At 38.8% G+C, this 20,580-nt stretch overlaps 1 protein-coding gene and 1 long non-coding RNA gene across 3 annotated transcripts in view; both read left to right on the top strand.

The window, feature by feature from the left end:
- LOC116420818 overlaps nt 1–18,636 on the top strand; it is a 57,583-nt gene extending 38,947 nt beyond the window's left edge. For both annotated transcript variants that reach the window (XR_004231269.1, XR_004231268.1), the window contains exons 2-3: nt 7,405–7,724; nt 17,775–18,636. This is a non-coding gene — a long non-coding RNA (uncharacterized LOC116420818). The remainder of the gene's footprint in view (nt 1–7,404; nt 7,725–17,774) is intronic.
- TMEM132B (transmembrane protein 132B) overlaps nt 1–20,580 on the top strand; it is a 640,218-nt gene that overhangs the window by 321,536 nt on the left and 298,102 nt on the right. The window lies entirely within an intron of this gene.

The raw sequence follows: 20,580 nt of genomic DNA, 5'->3' as shown, positions 1-20,580 counted from the left end.
GAAGCTTTTCTGCCTTAAGGGAACTTCCCAGAATATATAGTCTCTCTGTCTGTCTATGATATAGTATACATATATGTATGTGTGTGTGCACATAAGGTATAGATACACATTATAATATACACGCACGAGCATGCATGCATGATATAGTATACATATACATATGTATGTATATACACATCCATGCACACACAGAGATGTACATATAGATATATGTGTATATATAAAGATGTATGTATACATGTACTTATTTTTGTGCGTGTATATACATATATATGTATATGTATACACATACTTGTGTGTGTTCACATACATACATACATACACACACACACCAGGGGACCTCCAGGGACAAAGTTGTCTCTAATATCAGGGTACATTGGGAATGGACTTGTTTTTAGTAGTGGAAGTTTTTTATAATTATTATTCACATTTATATGTATATAGCTCTCTAGGCAATAAAACTTTTCCTCACAACAGGCCTATGAGGTATGGCCTTAGGAGAATAATTTCCATTTTGCAGAGAAGACAGTCACAGAAAGGAGAAAATGATTTGCTTTTTATCATGTGACTAGTAATTCAGATAGTTGGAGCCCAGAGGAACTTCGGAAGGCATCTGATGCTTTGCCAAAGAACTTGGAAATCTTTCAGTGTTAAAAATGTAAATTATTATTGCTATTTTGTTTATAAAACCCTCATTTTACAGATGGGGAAATCAAGGTTAAGTGATAAACCCAGGTCACAGATGTAGCAAATGGTAGGGTTGGTATTTGAACAAATCCTTGGAATTGAACTAAGGTGCTCATAAAACCCTGATTGCCTGGCCATAAAGAAAATAATAACAATAAGCATCTATATACAGCTTTAAAGTTTGCATAGAAATATCTCCTTTTAGACTCACAATCATCCTATAAGGTAAGTTTTATCATTATTCCTATTTGATGAGGAAAATGAGTCAGATGGAAATTAAATGATTTGCCTAGCCTCCTATTAAAATATCTGAAGCTGGATTTGAACTCAGATCTTCTTGACTCCAGATCCAATCCCATAATCACTTCAGAAATGGAGAAAAGAGCAGGAGAGGAACAGAGGGATGGATTTCATTTGTATAGGGAGTTCCCAGGTGAGGAAATCCCTTCTAGCAATGTAGGTGTATTTGTTCTGAAAATCATAGACTAAAAGAGTTGCTAAATAGAATTTACATGGCTCCTCCAGAATTAGGCAGTTTGGGTACAACAGAGAGAGGGTCTCTTTCAAGCCACTAGGTGGCTTAATTAAGTAGGTGCTTAATTAAGGCTCATTGAATGGAATTGGACAGAACTAATGTTATTTGATGTGAGCAGAATTAATGTTATTTGATGTAAGCTAGTGACCTTCTCCTGGGAGGGGGGGCAGTGTAATGACAACAGAGTCAGTCCTTCCCTCCAAAAGGAATTCTAACAAGTCTTGCTTAGCCTTAACTTTAACACGTTCCCCTGTGTTTGGTGCATTTGTCATAGGCTCTGACTCCCTTTGTTGATCTCAGTATAAAATCCCAATGCTCCGGCCATCCAGAATCGGCTGGCTAGCTGAGATCCCTGCAACAAGCCCAATTAGAGACTCCAGGGAACAGTGAGGAGTGACATGGAGAACTCATATGTCTTTTACCATGTTTCTCCATGATTTACTATGTCTATTTAGATAATCTGGAATAATAGTCATAGTAATGATGATGAAAGCAACATAAAAGTATGTTTTCCCTTCTTCCCCATCTCCCTCATCTTGTATCTTTTCTTCTTCTTGTCACTTACTCTTTCCCTAATAACTGGAGATGCATTGGAGATGGAATCAAAAATAATAATAAATGCCTATATTTTATATCACGCAATAATAATAAATAGCTGTCTTTTATATGGTGTTTTACAGTTTGAAAATCACTTTATAAAGACTGTCTCATTTTATCCTCACAACAACTTTATAAGGCAAGTACTATTAATAACCCCATTTTACAAATGAGGAAACTGAGGCATTGATCATGTGACTTGCCTAGTATACCTCGGCTAGCAAGTATCCGAGGCTAGCTTTGAACTCAGATCCTCCTCACTCCAGGTTCATCCTATTTACCATACCACCTAGCTGTCTTCAAACATGGAACAGCTCATGGCCACAAAGAATTTACACTGACTTACTTAATTTAGGCCTCTAATGCCAGGCCAAGTCATTAGGTCCTGGGTACCGAATAGAGTCTGCTAGTCAGCTTAGCCATTGGTCAAATGCCCCTTTGTAGCATGAGGGTGAATGGGCTGAGTGGGGGCACTAGAGATAGCCCCCATCCAAGTCAGCCACAGTTGAGACAGTATTGGTGTGAACTGATACTGATGATCCTGAGGATCAGTAGCCTGCTGGGGCAGAATGTCATTATTTACTTTGCTAATGAACACGATGTTGCTGTATCTTAATTACAGTAGTTTTGCTATGAAACAGAATTGTTGTGATTTTCACATTCATGTATCTCATTAATGAGCCCATGCTAGCAGTTATTGGCAATATTGTAAAATACCATTTGATTTTAAATCATTTGCTAAATTGTTCATGTCATCGGCCAACGTGGAATGGTTCTCCAAGTACCTTTTGGAAGTGAAAAAAAAAAAATATATATATATATATATAAAGATACAGTCTTCTTTAACAGAAGAACAACTTGACTCCTATCCTCCACTGGTTCTGTGATGTTATCTATGTGGTTGTGCCCTCCTGTAATACCAGTTACCCCCTAGCTGTGTCTAGATCCTCTTCTAAGACTCCACAGGGAGTCTGCTAGTGCATTACCTTGGTATCGCATGTGGGTTTTCTCTAGCTCATCTTTCACTCTTCCTATGTTTATAGATTCATCATCTTTTAGGGTTCTTTGATTCTTTGACCTTTCTCCAGTCTTCTTATTCTTTATACCCTTTCGTGCACTCTGTGAACTAGCAATATTAGCCTACTTTATATTCCTCTGACGAGATATTCCATCTCTTATTTCTAAGCTTTCAATGCTCTCTCCTCTCATCTCTACATCTTCTCATCTCTAACTTCCTTCATATCTCTGTTCAAAACCCACCTGCAGAAAGTTTCCATTATCAATCCCCTCCCCTGACACTTCCAGATGCTCGTGGCTTCCCTTCTGAGCTGGCCTTCCATCTGTTGTTCTGTCTGGATTTTGTACATAGCTCATTATTTACATGTTGTCTTCTCCTTAGACTATGCTTAATAAATGCTTCTTGACTGACTCTGCTGATAATCATCCTTCACAGGATCATAGAAACTATGCATAGAAAGAACCCTCAAAGGCCATCTACTTCCAACTGCATTGAACACGAGAGCACAAGTTTCTCCTTACCCTGACTTCATGAATAGATTAATTGTGGATGGGAAAAATTACATATTTGTTTCAGTCTGATTAGTTTGTTTTATATTCTTACATGTTATATATATATATATAATATGATTCCTAGAAGAGATCCAAAGATTTCCCCAGTTTGCCCAATGGACATTAAAAAGTTAAGAGGATAACTAGATGGCTCAGTGCATAGAGCACTGGTGCTGGAGTCAGGAGTGTCTGAGTCCAAATCTGGGCTCAGATACTTAACACATCCTAACTGTGTGACCATGGGCAAGTCACTTACTCCCAACTTCCCCACCAAAAATAAATTAAAACTTTAAAGAACCAATTCTTTACTTACTTTACAACTAATCACTTATTCATTGCTTGAAGACCACTAGTGATGAAGAGCCCACCATATTCCAAGACCACCCATTGCACTCTGGGATCACTCTGATTGGTAGGAAAGCATTCCTGACATCAAGCTGAGACACGTTTCTCTGTAACTGCTTCCCTTTGCTGCTGGTTCTATTTTGTAGCCAAGAAAAATGAAAAATCCACTTAGACATTATGGCCTTTACAACCTTGACTACAGCCATCATGTCCCCGAGCCTTCTTCTCTTCAGACAAAACATTTCCACTTCCTTCAACTGACCCTCATTTGGATAGCCTTATAATTTCTGCTTGGTGAAAAATGTATTTTCTTTGCTATGTCTCACACTCCCAGGTCCTCGGCATTGGTGTTTTCCCCTAAGCTGCTATAATGTGTTAACAAAACTCATTCATTCTGTTAGAAGTGGGGGGAGTTAGAATGACAGTTTCTCTTACTACTTAATGCTAGCTATTTCAAGGAAACAGAGCATTGCATAATGGGAAGAACATGGATTCTGGATTCAGGGAGCCTTTTCTATTCTTATGTTTTTCTGCTTTATATTTTTGTGACTTTGATCCTTTCTGTGCCTCAGTTTTTTCCTCTGTAAGGCTATGTTAGGCCTCATGAAGAGGCTATGTTAGGTAACTTTTAAGGTTCTTTCCAGCTCTATATACCATAAGTTAAAAAAAAAATCCTATACTGTTTAGAAGAACTTTCATTCACTTATTCACTTGTTCAGTCATCGATAAGTCAATCAGTTACTCAATAAGCATCTATTAAATGTTTGCTTTATTTGAAGGGCTGTGCTAAACTCTTGTGATATTAAAAATAGTGAAAGTCCCTGCCTTCAGAGAGCTTACATTCTAGTGAGAGAGACAAAATGGAAACAATTAGGTTTATATAAGCTATGTGCATATAAATAATGTGCAGCTATTACAGAAAGTAATGTAAAGTGGGAAATCACTAAATTAGGAGAATGGGAAAAGACCTCCTGCAAAGGGTGGGATTTGAGCTGGATCTTGAAGAAAGCCAAGGAACCAGAGTCAGATGAGAGGAAGAAGAGCATCTCAGAATGGGAAGCAACCAGTGCAGAGCTGGAGATGGGTGATGGATAACTATATGCACAGAACAACAAGTTGATCAGTATGATTGGATCATCAAATGTGTGGAGGCCAGTAAAGTGAAACCTACAAAAATGGGGAGAGTCAGGTTATGAAGACCTTTAAATAACAAATAGAAGGAGTTTATATTTAATTCTGGAGGGAATAGTGGACTTTATTAACGCGCTCTCTCTCTCTCTCTCTCTCTCTCTCTCTCTCTCTCTCTCATCTGTCTTTCTCTGACACAGTCAGACTTATGCTTCAGGAAAAATCATCATGGCAGCTGACAGAAGGATGGATTGGAGTGGGTAAAGACTTGAGCCAGAGAGACTGATTGGATGGTTATTGTAATCATCTCTCCGAGAAGTGCTGAGAGCTGGAATTAGGCTGTGTCTATATGAGTAGAGGAAATGAGATATGGACAAGAAACATAGTGAAGGTCAAAACTGACAAGAATTGCTGATAAATTGGATGTATGGGACTATGGAGTGAGAATGAAGAGCTGAGCATGACACTAAGGTCACAAGCCTAGGAGACTGGGAGGAAGGTGTTATTCTCTACAGGAAGAGGAAAGACTGGGAGAGGGAGGAGGGTTTGGGAGGAAAGATAATGAGTTTTTTGTATGTGTTGTGTTTGAGATACCAATGAGACATCCCATTCCAGATGTCCAAAAGGCCTTTGGTGAAGTGGAACTGTGGCTCATGAAAAAGGTTAGGACTAGATCTATGTAGCTCGTAGAATAATTTGCAGTAAGATGTGACTTGAACGTGTGGAAGATGAGCTAGAGTGGAAAAGAGGTCCATGGTAGAGACTTGGGATACAACTGCACTTAGTAGGCAAGACCTTTTTGAAGAGCTGGAAAATGAGGCAAAAAAGAGCAATCTCTCTGAGGAGGATGACCAGGGGATGGAAAGGACACAAAACCAATGATGAGGGCATTTCCAGGAGGAGATTGACCATTTCTAACTTTGGAGAGAACAGTTTCATTTGAATGATGAAGAAGACAGAAACAAGATTGCAGAAAAAGTTGGAACAGTTATTAAATATAACACTAGGTATGGTCATGAGGGAGAGAGGAGACAAGAGGAAGAGGAAATATGAATAAAGAATCAATTGTCGTGGAGTTAGTGTTTGAGATTTATAGTTTGACATTTATCTGGAAGAAAGGAATCTTTTGGGGATCCATGATAATTTCCTCCCTCCCTCCTTCTCCCCTTCCTCTTTCCCTTCTCTCCTCCCTCTTTCCCCTCCTCCCTCCCTTGTCCTCCCTCCCTCCCTCCCTTCCTTCCTTCCTTCCTTCCTTCCTTCCTTCCTTCCTTCCTTCCTTCCTTCCTTCCTTCCTTCCTTTTTTTGTGAGGCAATTGGGATTAAGTGACTTGTCTAGGGTCATACAACTACTAAGTGTTAAGTGTTTTAAATACACATTTGAATTCAGGTCCTCCTGACTTCAGGACTGGCACCCTATCCACTGTGCCATCTCTTATGATCATGTGACCATACCACATCAAAAGTGTCCATGAGGTTTCTTTCTTCAATATATAAAACCGATTAAGTGACTTGCCTAGGGTCACACAGTGTCTGAGGCCACATTTGAACTTGGGTCTTTTTGGTTCCAGGTTCAACACTCTAACCACTGGGCAGTCTAGTTGCCTCAGCTACAGAGAATCAGAATGGGCTTCCTCAGAATGTAGTCGATTCCCCTACATTAGTGGTGTCAGGTTCAAGTAAAAATGAATCCCTGTGGCCACAGGAATATTGACTTAGAAAACCACAAAATAATATTATGTTGTAATTTTGTTAAACATTTACCAATTACATTTGAGTCTGGTGTTAGGCAGTAGGTCAGTAAGTCAGGAAGTTTGCACCTCTACCCTATACTGCAGGTTTGAAAGCAAAAATTAGATGACCAAAGGTATCCGGTATCTTATAAAGTGGATTCTTTAATTCAAGTACTGGGTAGATAGACTAGGGGGACTTCTGAGATTCAATGGTTCTCTGATGACTAGATAATGGATGGATGATGGCCACAATAGGGGTTCCAAGTATGGTATCACCAATTACACATGGTGTCACTCTTTGCAGTTTTCTCCCAGGAACATTTGTGACATTTGGCACATAGTAGGCAGTTAAATGCTTGTTTTCTGTCTCCTTTCTCTCCTTTTGAAATTATTTTATAATATGGAATATAGACTTAAGAACTAGAAGGAACCTTAAAGGGTATTTGAGTTCAACACCTTTGGGGAAACTGAGGCAGAGATTAAGTGATTTATGCAGGATCTCCCAGCTATTAAGTTTCTGTTGGTTAGAATTCTAATCCACATCTTCCAAACTACAAGTTTACCACTCTGTTTTCTTCCTGACAGATATTTAGCAGTTCCTCATCTGTGCATATACTCCCCTCACTCCCAGTAGAATGAAAGTTTCTTGAGGACAGAGAGTGTGTATTTTTTCCTTTGTTCCTGCAGTATCTAGCTCTATAGTAATGTGCCTGCCACAGGCACATAGCAGGGACTTAATAAGTGCTAGCTGAATTGAACTGGGCTGCTTTCTCCGCATTAATTTAATTTGCTCCCATTTGGCTTCCCCCACAGTATCTGATCTTGGTGAGATGTGCGGCCTGAGAAAATTCCCATCTGCAACAAGACATCCTCACAGTCTGTCCAGCCAGTTATAGCCTTGCTGGTGGCTAATGAGCCAGCCATGCTGTGGACACCTGCCTGCAGAACGCAGCTTCTTCTGACCCCGTCCGCTAGAAAGGAGCTGGCTAAAATTACTCAATGGATCTCTGAAAGGTTCTGATTCAGCCATTACTTATCGTGAGAGCTGAAGAGCGAGAACCCTATGTCACTTGTGCCTTTGTGGGCATAATTGAAATTGATAGAGACAATTAGGAGAACCAGTCTGCTAATAGGTATTTCATATCCTGGGCAGGTACAGCCCTAACTTTCACCAGGAATAGATTCTTCCTTTGTCTGTTTATTTAATCTTTGGTGATCATTCTTAGCTTAGTTTCAGCACAGTTATACAATAATATACATTTACGGAATTTTCATTATGGTTGTAATATACATTTACTCCTTCCCTCCACCCCCTTTGTTTTGCCAGTTATACAGAATACATTTTCATCCATGGCTTTCCTGAAAGGACTTAGGTGTTTGGATCTAGGGGCAGGATATCAATCACCATTTCCATCAGTGATATAATATTTGTTACCTTTTCATGGCATTCAATACCCTTTATGACGTGGGACCATCCTTTCTTTTCAGTTAGTGGATAGAATGCTAGATTTGGAGACAGGGAAACCTGAGTTCAAATCCATCCTCAGACACATACTAGCAGTGTGACTCTGAGAAATCACTTATCCACTATCTGCTTAGTTTTCTCATCAGTAAAATGGGAATAATAATAGTACTTAAGTAGCTACCTATCTACCTAACTGCCAGGGTAGTTGAGAAGATCAAGTGAGACAATAATTGTAGAGCTTAACGCACTGCCTGGGACATACTAAACATTATGTAAATGTTAATTATTATTGTAATTAATATTTTTTTCCTACCTTCTGCAGCCAGACTGGGCTACTCTCTCAGGGAGTATATTGCATTTTTCTCTCTCCTTGCATTTGCTTGAAGCTGTCCCACATACTAGAAATCATCTCCTTTCTCCCTTTCATCCATTGAGTTCCCATCCTTCCTTTAAAGTGGGGGTTCTTATCCTGGGAGCAACAAACCTGTTTTTGCTTTTTTAAGTTTTGATGACTGCATTTCAAGAAAATGAATTTTCTCTGTGATTTTATGCATCAAAACACATCACTTTAAGAAGAGGTTCATGGGTTTCACCATGTTGCCAAAAGGGTCTAGAGGACACAAAAAAACTCATATTTCCTTGCTTAAAGTCAGGAAACATCTATTAAGCACTTACTATGTGCCAGAAACTGTACTAACCACAGGGACACAAAAAAGCAGAAGACGGTGTCTACCCTAAGAAGCTTCCTATCTAATGGAGGAAGAAAACATAAAAAGTAACAGAAAAGGGGGAGAGAGGGTGGTGGTAAAATCCAGAGGAGTTTAGCTGAATGGGAGAGGAAGAGATGGATGACCAGGGCTTCTTTCTTAAACAGAGGTTTTGGGGGGTAAAAGCATCCTTCCTCTAATCAGAAGGAAGCAGGAGACCTGGGACAGAGGCTGCTGGTAAGGTGGGAGTTCCAGGGCTTATGTGATCTTGAAGAATGAAGAGGCTCCTGGGGCATGATGCAAAGTTTAGGAATGAATCCAGGTCAAATTAAAATGTTCCCTTCTCCATGATTATTTTAATTAGCAAAGACCTTCTCCTCAATTAACACTTGGCTTTGAACCTCTCCATAAGTTACTTATTTTTTAATAGTGTGTATGTGTGTATGTGTGTGTGTGTGTGTGTGTGTGTATATATATATATATGCATATATATGTTATATGTATTTTGCATATTTATAGCTTTCTATATCTGTATCTATAGATTATGTATTATTATATTATATATTTTGTTTCTTATCTCCTATTAAACCTCTTCCTCCAGGAGGGTGGGGACAGAGACTACTGCCTTTAGAAGGGCATTGGCAGCGTGTTGCCTAAACTTTGGAGCATCTTCATGATCTGGCTCAATGGTTGTTTAGGGGCTATTTTTGGAATAGAATCTATGTTACATTTAGTGCTTTATCATTTACAAAGGGTCTTTTTTACTAAACATCATGTTTTTTAATCTGCAAAATCAAGAGGTGGTGTGGTAGTTTGGAAAGACGTTTTGACAATAAATCAGGGAGATCTGGATTAGAATCCTGATGCTAGATGCTAGCTGAATGATTCTGGGCAAATCAGTTCACCTCCTTTTTGGGCGATTTAGATTGCTTATCTGTTAAGTGATGGGGTTGGGTCTTTGCTGGTTTTAAATGGAAGATTCTCTGAAAATGGGGCCAATAATCATTGTCCTGCCTGGATCAGAGATGGTTGTAGAATAGACCCCAAGTTACTCATAGTCCCTGCCTCATGGGTTGTTTATGAGGCCTGAATGAGACAATTTCTGCAGAGTACTTGGCAGCTTTCTCTCCAGATACCCAAAGGATCCATGATCTCATTGTGTAGCTCCCGAGGAGGGGTTCTTTCTACCATTTCATCAGTGGCACTGGTACATGTAATGTTAGAAAACTGACTGAGCTATTGATAGGGCAAATGATTTAATAAGGGTCACACAGTCAGTATATTTTACAGTCAAGACTTGAATTCAAACTCTCTCTTCCTTCCTATTTCAGACTCTCATCCCTCCTCCCCTGGATACTGCCACAGCCTTTTAATTTGGCTCTGCCACAAGTATCTACAGTCTATCCAATTACAGGACACAGTTAGGGTGTCCTCCCCTCAGCTGCCAAAGTGATTTTCCTAAAGTGTGTGACCATATCACCATTGCCCACCCCTCCATTAAACTCTGATGAGTCTCTATTACCTCCAGGATTAAGGATAAACTTCTCTGTTTGGCATTTCCAGCTCTTCAGAATCTGGCTCCTTCCCAACATTTCATTGTTCTTACATTTTTGCTCCCCTGATCCCCAACGACTCTAGAGTCCAGCTATACTGGCCTACTGTTCCTTACCTGGGCAGTCCTCCTGTCTCCATGCTTTTTCCTCTGGCTACTATCCTCCCATTCCTAAACTGTTTTCCCGCCTCTCCTCCTCCTCCTGGTTTCCCAGGCTTCCTTCAAGACTCAGTTCAGATATTGTCTTCTTCTTCAGATCTTCCTTGGTTCTCTCACTGCTGGTCCCTTCTCTAAAGTTACTTCCAATTTACCTTGCTTATTATACCTTTATGTACAGAGTTGTTTGCGCTATTGTCTCCCTGTTAAGACTGTGAGTGCCTTGAGGGCAGGAACTCTTTTGTTTTTGTATCACCAGCACTTAGTACAGTGCCTGCCACACACTCAGAACTTAATAAATGCTTATGACTTATTGACTGATGTCATCTCTTCCATTAGAACTGGGATTTTTAGCTCTATGTCATGAACCTCCTTGGATGTCATGCTTTGGACCTCATCTCAGATAATTTTGTTTTTGGTGAGGCAATTGGAGTTAAGTGATTTGTCCAGGGTCATAGAACTAGGAAATGTTAAGTGTCTGAGGCCAGATTTGAACCCAAGTCCTCTTGACTCTAGGGTTGGGGCTCAATCTACTTCACCATCTAGCTACCTGTCAGATAATGTTCTTTAAATGTATCAAATCAACTACATAGGATTACAATAGAAACCAAACATTATCGAAGAAAGTTGTAATTATCTTTCCTATCCCAAATTTATAGATTACCTGAAACCTATCCATGGATCTCAGGTTAAGAACCGTTGCATTAGAATATAAGTTACTGGAAGAAAGGGACTATTTTTGTGTTTTTAACCTTTCTTAGTAATCCTAGCATTTAACACCATATCTAGCACATAGTAGGTGCTTAATAGATGCTTGCTGATTGAATGGTAGGCTCTGCTAGAACTTGCATTCTGTTGGTTTAATTATCTAGAACACAATGTCTTGTCCAAACCATGATGAGGCATTGGAGAAGATTTTTATTGGGGTACATGTAAATATATGATATTATTACTGTTGTTATTAGTATTTCTTTTATGATGCTAAACTTCAGTAGTTAGCTATATACATTACAGAGGTCCTTTAAAACTTTCTGGATTTATCGTCACTAAAGGTAATTCCTAAGCTCCTACCACTGGTGTATTTTCCTCCATGAGTAACCAATTAGCCAGACTTAAGGACATTTACAAAAGTAGTATAATAAGAACAGTTGGTACAAATTATTTGTTCCTCCCCTTAAGATCTGTAATTCATTCTCCACAAGTACATCCAAAGTTAAAGGCAAAGTGGGCTTAAGCTTAGGGAGCACTTGTTGCAAAGGGAGTAACTGAACTCCTTGAAGTCCTTATTTTTGGGATCATCAAGATGCTTCTCTTATTCAGGATATAGATTTTCTTCAAGCCTCCTTGTTGAGTGTTGACGTAGTTTTGTTTCATCATATCTAGTCTGTTCTCAGCTCCCAATGTAGATACTACTATCAGTCATTGCTGTACTTGAGAGGATGCTAGAGTGACAATGGAAAAAAGTCCAAATTATCTGGTTTTTCCAAGAAAATGAAGTTAGGGGATGACTGAAAATTAAGATAAGCTCGAGGCTAGAATTCTCCCGTTTCTCCAAGGGATTCTTCTTTAAGGGCTTGACTAGGAGGCCTCCATTCTATGATACCAAACACTGAATTTCTGGGTCCACAACTTGTTTACTATTCAATCCCACTCCCCTCCTTGATTACCTCTTTTGCTTACTTTTTGACTCTCTCCTCTCTGATAGTGATTTCTTTGGGGGTAGCTCTTAGAACATCTCAGCCTTCTCCTATGTTGGGCAATTTATAGTTCATCGGCCTAGATCTCTTCTCTAAGTGACTTCTTGATGGGCAGAACTGAAACCAGTTCCATGCTAAGCTAATCTGTGGAGACAGATACAGTTGCTTTTTCTCTGGAGCTTAATTTCTCTTTTGAAGAGGTTTTACAGGTTGTGAAGACCAGAGAAAATGTTTAGTTCACCATCTTGTTGCTTATGTGGCTTATTTTATGGATAACCTAGAAGCATTACCAAATGTTCTCCATCATTCTGAACACACCTCCTTTCTGTGAAGTGTCACTAGTTTTCAAGTATGTCAAAACTGATGGCAGTTCCCTCCCCCAACTTGGTCTAAATCCTTTGATTGCTGGATCTTCTTCAAACTTTACCTACATCTAGTTCACCCCTCTAAACTGAGTGAGTATTCTTGCCTGACAAAAGTAGCAACACAGTAGGTTTTCCTTTTTCTTCAAGTGGGATGCAGAAACTGACTGAATAAAAGTCTCTCCCCCAATTTGTATATATCCTGTATTTTTATTTAATGTGCTTATGTTATTTTCTTTCAAAGGCTATAAACTACCTTATTATTTTATTTTTGTATTCTTAGCACCTAATACAATACCTGACCCTGGATAGGTGCCATGCCAGTGCTTGTTGAATTTGGGATTCCCAGTCTCAGTAGTCTGCATCCTTCTGTGTGATCTGGCTGGCGGTGGTCAGGGTGGGGTGTGTGGTTGGATGGATGATTATGTGAGAGGAGTTAAATTTCACTTGCAACCCCTCACATTGGTTTTTCCTAGAATGTTCACAGAAGTGTCATAGACTCAAAAATATTGGGGAGCACAGTTATAAAAATGTCAAATTATGGGGGCTAAATCCATACGTTAGCCTTTTCAAAAATCCTAGTCCTTGCTTGGTTAAATATCACATGTATATATTTATTACCCTTCCTATCAAGGCAGTCTCTCCCTTGAGCATGTAATGGAAATTGTCTAAAAGATCCCAAGGTTCCTTTCTTCCTCCTTCCCCACCCCCACGCCTACCCCATCAAGGCGATAGAAGTCTCTTTTAAATTCACAGTGGGAAAATGTCCAAAGCATTAAGAGACTCCAGTGACTTGGAGCAAGATTTCTAGACAGAGGGAGTCAGTCTCTCTCATCTTTATCAGTAATTCCTGGTAAGGATCGTCAGTTACGGTCCCCAGACTTCTTATTAATGTAGAGAATTAAGTGAGAATCTGACCTTATGTTCTAAAGTATAGGCAGTCTAATGGAGTGCTGGATTGGGAATCTGGAAGAGGTGGGGTAAAATCTTTCCTTGGGCATTTTCTTAGTATGATCCTGGGCAAGTAAGTCACTTCTCTGAAACTCAGTTTTCTTATCTGTAAAATGGGGACAATAATTATATTAGCTAAGATGTAAGTCACTTCTTTGAAACTCAGCTTTCTCATCTATAAAGTGGGAACAGTAGTAATAGCTAGCATCTTGGGTTTGCAAAAGCATTTTGCATATATTGCATATATTTGCATATGTTATATAATTACAGATGTTTTGGCACTTGATCCTCATAACAACTTTGTAGGTAAATGCTATTATTTTCTTCATCTTATGGATAGGGAAATTGAGGCTGAGAGAAGTGATATAGATTTTAATATTATTCCCATTTTATAGATGAAGGAACTGAGGCTGAGAAAGGTAAAGTGGAGTAGATATTATTTTAATCTTTATTTTTACAGATTAACAAGTCATTCTGGAGAGCAATCTGGAACTATGCCCAAAGGGCTATCAAACTGTGCATATACTTTGATCCATCAGTGTTTCTACTGGGCTTATATCCCAAAGAGATCATAGAAAAGGGAAAAGGACCCACATGCACAAAAATGTTCATGGCAGCCCTTTTTGTAGTGGCCAGAAACTAGAAACTGAGTGGATGCCCATCAATTGGAGAATAGCTGAATAAATTAGGGTATATGAATGTCATGGAATATTATTGTTCTATAAGAAATGACCAGCAGGATGATTTCAGAAAGGCCTGGAGAGACTCACATGAACTGATGCTGAGTGAAATGAGCAGGACCAGGAGATCATTATACACAGCAACAGCAAGATTATACAATGATCAATTGTGATAGATGTAGCTCTTTTCAACTGTGGGGTGATTCAGGCCAGTTCCAATGGTCTTGTGCTGGAAAGTGCTATCTGCATCCAGAGAGAGGATGTGGAGACTAAATGTGAATCACAATATAGTATTTTCATCTTTTTCATTGTTGTTTGCTTGCATTTTGTTTTTTCTCATTTTTTCCCTTTTTGATCTGATTTTTCTTGTGCAGCAGGATAATTGTGCAAATATATATAGAAGAATTGTACATGTTTAACATATTGGATTACTTGCCATTTAGGGTAGAGGGTGAGGAGAATGGAGGGAAAAATTTGGAACACAGGATTTTGTAAGGTTGAATGTTTAAATTATCTATGTATATATTTTGAAAATAAAAAGCTTTTCTTAAAAAAGCTAAAATGTGATTATGTCTCAGGATTTGAGTCTGTAGTTCACTTATTTCCAAGAAACATGGCGGTTAGGTTTGGGAATATATCAATGGAAATCAAAAGGTAGAAATCAAGGCAGGATCCTACCTGTCAGGATAAGGGGGAGTAGGAGAGGGAAGTCAGTACAAGTGGTGTCGTGCTAAGTTCCATGTCCCATGCTGCTCCTGGTATTGCTGAAAATGACAGAGGCCCCAGTAGAAGAAGATAATAAAACTCTTTCTTGCCTATGGAGGGGTGCTGGCATGTAGGAAAGCCACTGAGGTTGTGAACCTTGACCATGGCTGGGTATGGAAGGGGCATGTGATATAAGGAGTGCTTGTGCAAGAGAGGCCTGGGGGGAGTTGGGATTCAGAGAGTATTGTAGGCCATAGATTTAAGGCTAAAAGGGACCAACTACAGTCCAACCTTCCCATTTCACAGATAAGGAAACTGAGGCCTACAATGGTGAAGTGACTTGGTTTTAAATCAAACAAGCAAAAAATGAAAAAGTAGGTTGGATTTGTCACTGTCCCCTGATTTGTATTTTTGGCCTTTGTGTTTGTGTGTATTTGAGTGAAGATCCAGATCATGTGACCATAACATTTAAAGCCAAGAAGGGACCTTAGAAATGATCTAGTCTAAGCCCCTTCATTTTATAGAAAAGAAGCTGAAACCCAGAGGAGGCTGTAAATAGCAGATCTCGTAGTATTTGACATATGCTGTGGTTTTTTTTAGTCATTTCAGTCACGTCTGTCTCTCAGTAACTGATCTGGTGTTTTATTGGCAAACATAATGGAATGGTTGCAATTTCCTTCTCCTGTTCATTTTGCAGATGAGGAAACTGAGGCATACAGGGTTAAATGACTTGCCCAGGTTCACATAGCTAGAAAGGATCTAAGGGTAGATTTGAAATTAGGAATATAAATCATCCCACTTCTAGGCCCATGATTCTGTGCCTTATGGTGATACCTAACTGCCTTCCTGGCATAATAAATAAATAAATTGATTACTGATTAATGGGTTGATTGATTCCAACTCAAATCCTATAAATCTAATGATTCTGCCTCATGGAACTCTTGTTCAGTGTCTGGGGGAAAGCAAGTGATGGAAAGAGTTGAGGTCATTTCCAGTCTCATGCTGTTTGTCTGGATCTTGTCCACTGTGTTTGCTTCCAAGTTTCTTCCCAGGAAAAGAGTGCTTTGGGGAGGGGGGAAGGAAGAGGGGAGGAGGAGGAGGAGGGAGGCAGAGAGAATAACAGTGCTTGATCTTCTGACCACATACTTTCCTATAATGGCAAAACCCACTTAACATTGCCCTAGCCAAGTCTATTTTTTATTACATTTAACTTTTATTGATGCCTTTTGTAATGTCACATTCATTTCCGAGTATATCCCACCCCTTCCCTTTCTTCTCATGCCCAAGGAGCCATCCTTTGTTAAAACGAATAAATAACAAAGAGAAAAAAAGTAGTTTAGTAAAACTAACCAATATGTCAATTTCATCTGACAACAGGTAGAACATTTTACAGCCACAGCCTCCTTCACTCTTCAATTAGGATCAATCAACCAATAAGCATTTATTAAATACCTACTATGTATCAGATACTAGGCTCAGTGCTGAGGTTGCAAAAGGAGACAAAAAACAGTCCTTGCCCTGGAGGAGCTTACAATCTAACAAGGGGGGTGACTACATGCAAGAAAATATATGGAAAGTAAGCTTCATAGAAGATAAGTAGGAAATAGTGAACTGGAATTATGAAGGGTTGAGGAAGACTTCCTGTAGAATTTGGATTTTTAATTGTAACTTAAAGGAAGGTCAATAGTCAGAGTGGAGGAGGGAGAGCATTCTGGGTACTGGGGCTACCAGAAAAAATACCCAGAGCTGAGAGATGGAGTATTTTTTCTATGGAACAGTGGTTCTAAGGGTGCATATCAAGGAGTGACATGTAAACATACTGAAAGGGTAGGAGGAGGCTAGGTTATGAAGGGTTTTGAATGCCAAATGGAGAATTTTATATTTGTTCTTAGTGGTAATAGGAAGTCCCAAATTCAAAGTTTTAGAGGTAAGACGTATGGTAGGATCTAATGCAGTCTCTTCATTTTATAGATGAAGAATTCTAGATGAGAATGGAAGCATTTGCCCAAGATAGTGTGTAGCAGAGTTAGGATTTGGACCTTTGACTCCAAAATGAGAATCTTTCTCCTGAGCTACTTTCCTTCTTGAAAAGACTAGTCAATGCCATTTCACACCATTTCAATAATTCTGGACTCTGATTTGGTAAGCAGTGGCCAGTGTAGATAAAGTATTTGGTAGCTAGTCTTTGAGAGTTATTGTGACTGGTAGCTAATCTGGGGACAATTCTCTCTAAACTAGTGAGAAAGGGCCTGGATAGAGAGGGGCATTTACTCCCTCACTAGTCTTTACTTAAATCTGTCTAGGTTAGTAGGACTTTAAATAAACTCAGATCAAATTAAATCAAGAAGTATTTATTACGAGTCCTTTAAAACCCTGGTGTCCCTTTTCTACTTTTACCAGTCTCTGTATATAAAATATATACTCTGTGATCCAGTTATAGCAACCTTCTTTCTTGCAGCTAGGCAACTGAAATAGAATGCTGGGTCTGAGGTCAGAAAAACCTGAATTTAAACCTGGCTTGAAGACTCACTAGCCTTGTGATCCTGAGCAGATCATTTGATCTCAATCTGTCTTAGTTTCCTCAACTGGAAAAAACGGGATAATAATAGCAACTATCTCCCAGGGTGGTTGTGAGGATGAGATGATTGTAGAGTACTTAGAACAATGCCTGGCACATAGTAGGTGCTTGTAAATGCTTTTTTCATGTGTGCATTTTATGTATGTGCATGTGTATATGTTTGTGTATGTGTATGTGTGTGCCCTAGATCCCTTGGGTGATCTGATCTATATTATGAGTGCCTTCTTAAAATAATATTAAAAAACACAACCTCACAACTGAAAAAAATGATAAATTTCATCTAGAATGGGGTGAAAATAATTCTCTCTCTCTCTTTTTTGTCCATCCAAGGCACGGATCCCTGGAAGACTATCTATGGACTCCGGGTTAAGAATCACCAGCCAATTGAAGTTAAATGATTTCCCTGCTTACATATGGATTGTTTTCATAGGTTCATAGATGTTGGGTGGGTTCCACTCACAATGCATTCCATGACCAAGAGTATGCCATGCTCAGCCTCATAAAGACAAATCTCTGATAAATGGACTTATTAAAAAGGGCCATAAAAATAAATGGGTGGAATGGTTTCATCTTAGAGGGAAAAAGAAAATTAAGGGTGTTTTCTTCTGGGGCACCCATGAAGAATCTGCTCTGCCATAGTCTCACTTATTTATTTCTCTTATGTAAATGAAGAACAGGAAATGAGGAGAGAGATGCTCCCTTGACAGAGTAATGAATGTGAACCAGTTTTTTTTTTAATGGAAAACTGATATAATTAGAAGACTATTAACTTTTTCCCCTAGCAGCATGAAATGAACAAGCCACAGGAGACCTGTCCTTCACAATAATTAAAGTTCAGAATTAGCCTTTTAGCTTCATAAGCATCTTATTTAGTAATTCTTAAATTGATAGTAAATATCAGGGCATTTTGGGGATAGGGAACTTCTTCCCTTCTTTCTATTATTTTATGAAGGAAATCTTTGTGGGAGACAGATTTTTCTTTCCCTTACCTTCTCTTCCCTTGCCTTCCCTTGCTTTCCCTTGCCTTCTCATTTGCTCCCTTCTATTCCATTCCATGTCAATTCTTTCCCTTGCCTTCCTTTGCCTTGCCTTGCCTTCCCTTGCTTTGCCTTGCCTTCTGATTTGTTCTATTCCATTCTATGTCATTTCCTTCCCTTGCCTTCCTTTCCCTTGCTTTTCCTTGTTATTTATTCCATTTCATTCCATTCCATTCTGTTCTGTTCCATTTCATTTCATGTCATTTCCTACTCTTGCTTTCTCTTCCCTTGCTTTTCAAAACTTCCCTTGCCTTCTGATTTGCTCCATTCCATTCCATGCCAATTCTTTCCCTTGCCTTTCTTTGCCTTGCCTTGGCTTCCCTTGCCTTCTGATTCATTCCATTCCATTCTATTCCATTCCATGTCATTTCCTTCCTTTGCTTTCTCCTCCCTTGCTTTTCCTTGCCTTAGGCAAGACAAGGTGGCAAGAATAACAAATTCTTCTGATTTGTTCCATTCTACTCCATTCCATTCTAAACCATTCCATGTTATTTCCTTCCCTTTCCTTGCCATCAGATTCATTCCATTCTATTCCATTCCATTCCATGTCATTTCCTTTCCTTGCCTTGCCTTCCCTTGCTTTGCCCTGCCTTCTGATTTGTCCCATTCCATTCCATTCCATGTCATTTTTTCCCCTTGCCTTTTATTTCCTTTCCTTCCCTTTTTTTCAGGGTAAATTTCACAGATCAATGTCTTTTTGCCATGATTTGTCACTATGTAGAATGCTGTCTTCTGTTCTAGATGATATTATATATATAACCCTAGGCAAAGCACTTAACTCTCATGGGCCTCAGTAACAACAGCAATAACAATAGGAACTAGCATTTGTGTAGCACTTTAAAGTTTATAATATGCTTTACATATATTATTTGATTCTCAAAACAACCCTGAAAGGTAGGTGTTATCATTTCCCCCATTTTACAAAATAAGGAAACTGAGGCAGAGAGACATTACATGACTTGCTTAGGATCACAAAGCTAATATATGTCTGAAGCAGGACTTCTCTGTATCTTGCCCCCTTGTCTCTGTGAACCTTATCTTGTTTTATCCTAATTCTGCCCCAGAAGTGAGTGGGAAAGGGTCTAATCTCATGGTTGCCTGCTTCCCAGTGAATAAACTTGTGGTAGATTCTTTCTCCTTTCCCAATTATGTTTAAAGACATTTGGTTTTCATTAAATCAGGAAAATGATACTGACATTTAAACAGTGCTTTAAAATTCATAGAATGCTCCCCCCTACTTAATACTATTTTGTTTTTTTTCCAATTTCATATAAAGATAGTTTTCAACATTTATGTTTTATAAGATTTTTATTTTTATTTTTTTTCTCTCTTCTCTCTCCTACCCTCCCATAATGTCAATCAATAAGATATCGGTTATACTTGTTGATTATTGTCCTTTCTTCTTGAAAAGGATCAAAATGATATCACTATGTTAGTCTAGTTAGTGTGTCTGTTTCCATATCAGTCATGTTGTGAAAGAAGAATTAGAACAAAAGGGAAAACCCAGGAGAAAGAAAAAAAAGTAAAAATAGTATGCTTCAATTTGCATTCAAATTTTACACTTCTTTCTTTGAATGTGGACAGCATTTTCCGTAATGAATCTTTTGGAATTCTCTTAGATCATTGTATTGCCAAGAAGAGCTAAGTCTATTATAGTTCCATGATGTTGCTGCAGAATGCTTTATACATATTTTCTCATTTGACCACCCCAATAACCTCATGAGGCAGATATTATTATTCACCTTTCAATTTACCATGAGCATATTGAAGCTCAGACAACTAGAAAGTATCTGAAGTGGGATATGAACACAGGCTTCCTGATTTCTTTTTTTTTTATTAAAACTTTTTATTTATAAAACATATTCATGGGTAATTTTTCAACACTGATCCTTACAAAAGCTTATGTTCCAACATTTCCCCTCCTTCCCTAAATGGCAGGTGGTCCAATACATGTTAACTATGTTAAAATATATGTCAAATCCAATATACGTACACATATTTATACAATTATCTTGCTGCACAAGAATCGGATCAAGAAGGAAAAATAAACTCAGAAAAAAACAAAATGCAAGCAAACAACAACAGAAAGAGTGAAAATG

The sequence above is a fragment of the Sarcophilus harrisii genome, chromosome 1 (genome assembly GCF_902635505.1).
Source record: "Sarcophilus harrisii chromosome 1, mSarHar1.11, whole genome shotgun sequence".
NCBI classification, from domain to species: Eukaryota; Metazoa; Chordata; class Mammalia; order Dasyuromorphia; family Dasyuridae; genus Sarcophilus; species Sarcophilus harrisii.
This window is presented reverse-complemented; position numbering and strand designations above follow the sequence as displayed.